Here is an 8,498-nt window from a genome sequence, read left to right on the forward strand (position 1 = left end):
TAAACTTTGCGGACTCAATTTTCATATGAAATAATGTTTGAAACAATTTGGGAGCTCGGAAGCCGAGTTATGGCTCGCCGAGGTTCAACCAAAAGCAAGTTTTCATAGAAATTCTCAAAGATTGCTAAACCTCAATTTTTACAACAAACCAAGTTCAACCCTTTTAAAACTTAGCAAACTATATCAAACCAATTCCAAATACTCCTCAACACACCACATTTTTAATCCACATCACACTAACTTCACATATATAATCACTCCCACACAATAATTCATTTCTAACAACAACAAAAGCCACACACACACACACACACACACACACACACACACACACACACACACACACACGCACGCACATATACCTCAATATCATTATCATTACATCATTGATGACAAGTCATCTTAGCCCATTTTAGCTAGTCTTTTTCTTTAGTTTTCATTAGAATTATGCACTTTCTTGAGCTACAAGCAAGCTAATTGAGTAGAATTTCATGTTTCCCTTGATTTAACCAACCATATGTGAATTCATGCCATTTTATGAGGTTTTGAGCTATAATTGTTGCATATTGTGGAAGATTGAATACCTCACGATTTTGAGCAAAGCTTTGATTAGTTTGGTTGATCAATGATAGGTGAAGAAGGCTTGGAGAAAGGTTGAAGCAAAGAGGAATGGCTAGGAGTGAAGAGAGGACAATGGAATAAATGAAAATTGAACCGGGTTGCATGAAGTTAGCCCCAACGTTAGCCCCCTAACTTGGAGGCTAACGTTGGGCATGTAAATCACTCCCTGGAAGTGGCCAACGTTAGCTCCAACGTTAGCCCCCTAACTTGGAGGCTAATGTTGGAACTTGAGAATTTCTCCCCTGGGCACCAACGTTTGCGCCAACGTTAGCCCCCTAACTTGGAGGCTAACGTTGGCACTTAAATCACAAAGGGGGAAGGCCAACGTTTGCGCCAACGTTAGCCCCCTAACTTGGAGGCTAACGTTGGCGCCAATCACACCAAGCATTGCCAACGTTAGGGTCAAAGTTAGACCCCTAACGTTGGCACCAACGTCCAAACCAGGAAATCAAGCTTGCTGCGATGAAAAGTTAGGGGCAAAGTTAGACCCCTAACTTTGACCCTAACGTTGAGACTAACTTTGGCCAACTTCAAAAACCGGTTCAATTGGTTCACTTCGGTTCTTCTTCAATCTTCAAGAGCAATCAACCAAGGCCTCTTTCAACCCAATTCCACCAAGAACAAAGGCCCAACTCAAGGCTTGAAGATCATTTTGGAAAGTGTATAAATAGGATAGAATTCAAGTTATTGAGGGGAGCTTTTTTGGAGAGTTTTCCTTTAAGAGTTTTCCTTTTAGAATTTTCAATATAGTTTTTGGGAAGCTTGTGAACTTGAATTTCTTTGTTTCCTTTTACTTGCAATTTCATTTTACATTTTGTCTTGGATCTTGGATTGGAGAATTGAAGAAATTCTGTTTCAATCTCAATCTTGGATCTCTCTGCTTTATTTACTGAATTTCATTTCCGGTTTATTGCTCTTCATCTCTTTTCTTTGCAATTTACAATTTCCTTGCTATTGTTCTTGTTGGATCTAGGAAGGCATTGAGATCTAGACTTGGTTTTCTAGTCTCTGGGTCCTGAGATCTAAATTCTCATTTCAATTCTCTGTTTAATGCTTTCATTGTTCATTTACTTTACTGCTTTCAGATTCGGTTCAATCCCAATTCCCTATTCCTTCTTCTGTTTGATGCAATTTAGTTTTTCCTTGTTTAAATTCTGCAAATCCACATCCCAATCCCCTTTACATTCCAAGCAATTTACATTTCTTGCACTTTAAGTTTCTGCAATTTACATTTCTTGCACTTTAAGTTTCTGCCATTTAATTTCTTTTTCTTTAAGTTTCAGCAATTTACTTTCCCGCTCTCTTAAATTTCATGCAATTTACATTCTGCAAATCACAAATCACCCAACCAACACTTGATTCGCTTGACTAAATCAACCACTAAACTAAAATTGCTCAATCCTTCAATCCCTGTGGGATCGACCTCACTCCCGTGAGTTTTTATTACTTGATACGACCCGGTACACTTGCCGGTTAGTTTTGGGTGTTTTGGGAGAGATTCGTTTCTCACCAAAATATCTCATCAAGTTTTTGGCGCCGTTGCCGGGGATTGATTAGATTGACAATGATTAAGTGAGGTGGTAATTTAGATCAAGCACTTTTTCTTTAAATTTTGACTAACCTACTAACTGTTTGAAGTTTTGTCTCAACCGGCTACATCCAATTTTCAAGAGAAACACTGTGTTTTCTATTGATTGATTTATATGTCATAGGGAAGAAGAAGTTTCTGAGAAAGAAGAACATCACAACATGAAGCCACAACTCATTACACTAATAGAGAACAATTGTTCCTATGGTGGAAATCCCTTGGAGGACTCTAAACAGCACCTATCCATTTTTCTGAAAACATGTGGGGCTGTCAATCTCAATGGTGTAGACCATGATACCATTAAGCTCATGTTATTTCCCTTCTCACTGAAGGATGAAGCGGCACAATGGCTTGAAACCTTTCCTCAAGGAAGTATAACTAGTTGGGATGAATTGGTTGCCAAGTTTCTAGCCAAATTTTCCTCACCCCAACAAAACATCAAGATGAAAGAAGGAGTACATCCATTCATACAAAGAGAGGAAGAACCACTGTTCAAAGCATGGGAGAGATACAAGAAATCAAATGACAAGGTAGATTTTCGAGCATTCTATGAAGGATTAACCCCCGAAACAAGAAAAGCAGTAGATTACTTCTCAGATGGCCTACTCAAGGCAACAGCAACCATCCAAGGAACTGCAGAGTTCAGTGACAAAAGAGCCAATAACCAACACTCATTTGAGACGCCACGGAATGCAATTTCAGAAAAGGGAGTAATGAATCTTGAAGGAGTGAGAGCAATCATGAATCAAAACAAGCAGCTACACCAGCAAACACAGCAGCAATTGAAATCAATAGCCAGACAAATTGATTCTCTACATTCAGCCACAGTGAATACACAATTTCCACCATGGAAACCACATTCTTATTTAAGAATGAGGGAACCTCAGAATCATGAACAAAGGGACCTCAACTATAATAACCCCAACTTTCCAAACCTGCAGAAACACCACCATGCCAACAAAAATCACTACACACTACCCCAATATACACATCTCCAACCCTATCCTACCTCACCACCTGCCCAAAATGACTTACATCAATCACCACAATTAACACAGTCACAACCAGTCCTAAACTTCCAAAAACTCTATGTTCTAGAAATGATGATGGAAAGGCTTATGAAAATTCAAGAAATGACATTAATAGAGCAGGAGGACATAAGGAAAAACCAAGAGGCATATCTCAAAAGAATTGAAAGGTACATGGAACAAATGGTTCAAAACCCTGCTAAACTGGGTGAGAGAGAGGGAAATATATCCCTAAGAGCCACTGAAGATTACTCGAAGAACAATGAAAAAGCTGCTAGGTTGAAAGGGAAAGCAGTTATGGAAAACAAAGAGAAGCCTATGGTGAGAGGAGGAAACCTGATGCAACAGAAACCTCGACCTCCATGATCAGAGGATGAAGGATGTCAAGCTAGTGACAATAAAAGAGCGCTTGTTGGGAGGCAACCCAACCGGAGGTAACTATCTTTTCATATCTATTTCAATAAAAGGGTTAATTAGTTTTATCTATATTGCAAGAAGCTAAGTTTGGTGTACACACCAAAACAATATAAAGGAGAATGAAGGATTCTAAGTTTGGTGTTTCACCAAAATCCCATTATAAAACACATTCTCACTCTCTGCATAATGATGGCTTCAAGCATGATGGATGAACTAGTTAACTATTCTGCTGTTTCCTAGTTTTCAGTTTTGTCATTTTTGAAAAAGAAAAAGAGTTTTACACATGGTTAATCTGATGCATAAGATCCATTGGCAAGGTACTAAGTTTGGTGTTCTCACACCAAAGTAAGTACAAAGGCCCACAAATAAATCCTGCATGCTAACCATTGTTTCTAAGTACTTGGGAAACAAGCAACTTTCAATATCATTGCAGAGGTCCATACAAGCTGTTGGAAGGACTGAGCATCATCAACCAAAGAAACAAAAGATGAACCTAAAGGCCAGCAATGATGATGATGAGAAGGAGGAAAGCAAGTAAACTTCAACAGGTTGTATTGTTAAGTCATGGTTTTGCATCAAATGTTGCTGTGATTGAAAGTTGGATTGTATCCTGATCTACCCTGCCTGTCTGCATAGTATAGTTTCTTTTCTATTTACCCCTGCCTGCATACATGGTATAATTTCTTTCTTTATAAGTCAATAAGCAAGATGTTTGATCATTCACAACATTCTTATCTTCAAAACTTGTTTGCACTCAATTTCCAAGAAATGCATCACATGAAAGTTCTTTGAAAAGAAGGATTGAGGAATTAAACAATTTTGAGGCAAGCAAAAGATTAGGAGAAGTGGTGGTTCTGGTTATATGATTTTGTACTGAGGTTGCATGCTTGTGAAAACTTGCATGGGAGCTCATAGGCGGGACAAGAAGTTCAAAGAAGTATTGTGGAGATTCTCAAAAATCTATTGATCCAAGAAGCAGCAAACAAAACAAAAGAAAGAAAAGAAAATACAAAAACAAAAAGAACATGGCCCAAGGCTCTGAGCATCAATTACTAGGCAGAAAAGAAAGAAGAAACAATGACTCAAAGAGTTGTTATCCTAGTAAATGCTTGTGGTTGAGATGTGTCAAGGAAAGAGGCTTGAGCAAGTAAATCCTGAGGGGTGCTTTAACACCTAATACCTTAAAACCAACTGGTTTAGGAGTATTGATTGAAAGCTTATCTAAAGAGCCGCCTTGAGACATGATACTTAGAGTCGAGGCCAAAGCACAGAAACTATAAGCTGCTTCAAAGGTGATTACACATAAAGAGATCTCCATGGTACCATTTGGATGAAAATCCTAAGACCTACGACTCCCAATATGTAAGGACTAGTGAGCACTGAAGCCCTTGCATAAGCATATAATTTAGAGTTCACCCCACTGATACTTGATCACTTCACTCACTGCACTTTACAAGTGTTCCTCAATCCATCTTGACTGAAAGAATTTCTGAGCATAAATTTATTTCTTGCTTGGGGACAAGCAAGCTTTAAGTTTGGTGTTGTGATGACAAGTCATCTTAGCCCATTTTAGCTAGTCTTTTTCTTTAGTTTTCATTAGAATTATGCACTTTCTTGAGCTACAAGCAAGCTAATTGAGTAGAATTTCATGTTTCCCTTGATTTAACCAACCATATGTGAATTCATGCCATTTTATGAGGTTTTGAGCTATAATTGTTGCATATTGTGGAAGATTGAATACCTCACGATTTTGAGCAAAGCTTTGATTAGTTTGGTTGATCAATGATAGGTGAAGAAGGCTTGGAGAAAGGTTGAAGCAAAGAGGAATGGCTAGGAGTGAAGAGAGGACAATGGAATAAATGAAAATTGAACCGGGTTGCATGAAGTTAGCCCCAACGTTAGCCCCCTAACTTGGAGGCTAACGTTGGGCATGTAAATCACTCCCTGGAAGTGGCCAACGTTAGCTCCAACGTTAGCCCCCTAACTTGGAGGCTAATGTTGGAACTTGAGAATTTCTCCCCTGGGCACCAACGTTTGCGCCAACGTTAGCCCCCTAACTTGGAGGCTAACGTTGGCACTTAAATCACAAAGGGGGAAGGCCAACGTTTGCGCCAACGTTAGCCCCCTAACTTGGAGGCTAACGTTGGCGCCAATCACACCAAGCATTGCCAACGTTAGGGTCAAAGTTAGACCCCTAACGTTGGCACCAACGTCCAAACCAGGAAATCAAGCTTGCTGCGATGAAAAGTTAGGGGCAAAGTTAGACCCCTAACTTTGACCCTAACGTTGAGACTAACTTTGGCCAACTTCAAAAACCGGTTCAATTGGTTCACTTCGGTTCTTCTTCAATCTTCAAGAGCAATCAACCAAGGCCTCTTTCAACCCAATTCCACCAAGAACAAAGGCCCAACTCAAGGCTTGAAGATCATTTTGGAAAGTGTATAAATAGGATAGAATTCAAGTTATTGAGGGGAGCTTTTTTGGAGAGTTTTCCTTTAAGAGTTTTCCTTTTAGAATTTTCAATATAGTTTTTGGGAAGCTTGTGAACTTGAATTTCTTTGTTTCCTTTTACTTGCAATTTCATTTTACATTTTGTCTTGGATCTTGGATTGGAGAATTGAAGAAATTCTGTTTCAATCTCAATCTTGGATCTCTCTGCTTTATTTACTGAATTTCATTTCCGGTTTATTGCTCTTCATCTCTTTTCTTTGCAATTTACAATTTCCTTGCTATTGTTCTTGTTGGATCTAGGAAGGCATTGAGATCTAGACTTGGTTTTCTAGTCTCTGGGTCCTGAGATCTAAATTCTCATTTCAATTCTCTGTTTAATGCTTTCATTGTTCATTTACTTTACTGCTTTCAGATTCGGTTCAATCCCAATTCCCTATTCCTTCTTCTGTTTGATGCAATTTAGTTTTTCCTTGTTTAAATTCTGCAAATCCACATCCCAATCCCCTTTACATTCCAAGCAATTTACATTTCTTGCACTTTAAGTTTCTGCAATTTACATTTCTTGCACTTTAAGTTTCTGCCATTTAATTTCTTTTTCTTTAAGTTTCAGCAATTTACTTTCCCGCTCTCTTAAATTTCATGCAATTTACATTCTGCAAATCACAAATCACCCAACCAACACTTGATTCGCTTGACTAAATCAACCACTAAACTAAAATTGCTCAATCCTTCAATCCCTGTGGGATCGACCTCACTCCCGTGAGTTTTTATTACTTGATACGACCCGGTACACTTGCCGGTTAGTTTTGGGTGTTTTGGGAGAGATTCGTTTCTCACCAAAATATCTCATCAATCATTAATTACCTCTACCAAACACAATACCAACACCACAACACTTCTCAACATACTTACTTTCCATCTTCACCAAGTTTTTAATCCAATAATTCAAGTTCAAAACAACATAACAATAAACATAATCATTATCATTTAGCAACCTTCACATACAATATTACACATCACAATATCACAACCTCAACCATAATCTCAAAATTACTAACGAACATACATATTAACTAAATCTCAATCACCAACCACATCAATAATTCAATTTTTATCTTACGGTCAACTAACCCACATTTTCACGACATATTATATTTTAATTACGAGAAACCAAAACCATACCTTGGTTATTTTCCCGATAAACCTGAAACACCTCTCTCATATACCACACCCCAAGCTTTGAAATCCCAGCTCTTCTCCAAGAAAAACGCAGCCTCTAGGTCTTGATCACAAGCTTCCAAATTCTCAAATCGACTCCAATCAACAACCAATTTTAATCTAACAACACAATTATCACCAAAATCAATGTAAAGATCACTAACTCTACATTTTAAAAGGGTTTGAGGGTGTTTACCTGACCCACAGCTCCAATGAGCTAAACCCGACAATACCCGCAAGTTAATTCGAACCTAAACACCGAAATCAAGCAAAATTCAACATAGTTACAGATTGAATTTCGAAATTTGGGGAGGATATAACTGAAACTTAAATATGGTTTTCTTACCAAATTAGTTATTGATTTTTGTAGAGCTCATCGCGCTGGTCGCGTAGCCGCAAACGGTGTGGTGATCGGAGCTCGGAGTAGGAAGATATCTTGGTTTGAAATTGGTGTTAGGGTTTGAGCTTCATATTCAGCCCCTCCCTTATTGTTCAGTGTTCCTCATGTAATGAGGAAGAAAGATGGCTGAGTTGTTTTATTTAATGAGGCTTGGGTTGGGCCTTGGGCCCAATACAGGCACGGTTTGTTCGGTTCGGTATGTTCGACCCAATCTTGGGCCAATTTCTTTATAATTGGTGTCAAAATTTATATTTTAATTAATTCTACCACATTAAACTCTAAAATTTTATTTTCTAATTTCTTAGATTAATAATTATTTTATTGACTAATTATTCACTAATTTCTTGGGTTTTACCTAACCATTCTTCTAGTTTTTTAAACTTTTATACCGATAAGAGTCTAGAATCAGTGTAATTAAGGATAAAGGAGTTAGGAACGAGACCAAAAAAGTTTAGTTAGTGAATTGAATGAAAATGAACTAAGTGTGAAACGATGTATAATGAGGATGAATATGATTACGAGTAATAACCGATTTGATTGGTGTATGATAATGAGAGATAGTGATGATGATTGATTTGATTGCGGATAATGAGGATGATTTTGATAAGGAGAGATGGTGATGAATTGATTTTTAATGAGCATGATGAGAATGAGATTGAGTGAGAAATCGAGTTAATGATGAGGATTTATGAGTGGTGAACTAATTGAATATGAAATTGATTGAGGAAATAGATGGATTCACTGAGGGTTAGATCGAAGGTTGAGGATTCCCTTC

Source organism: Arachis ipaensis, chromosome B1 (genome assembly GCF_059453495.1).
Source record: "Arachis ipaensis isolate K30076 ecotype BB chromosome B1, ASM5945349v1, whole genome shotgun sequence".
NCBI lineage: Eukaryota > Viridiplantae > Streptophyta > Magnoliopsida > Fabales > Fabaceae > Arachis > Arachis ipaensis.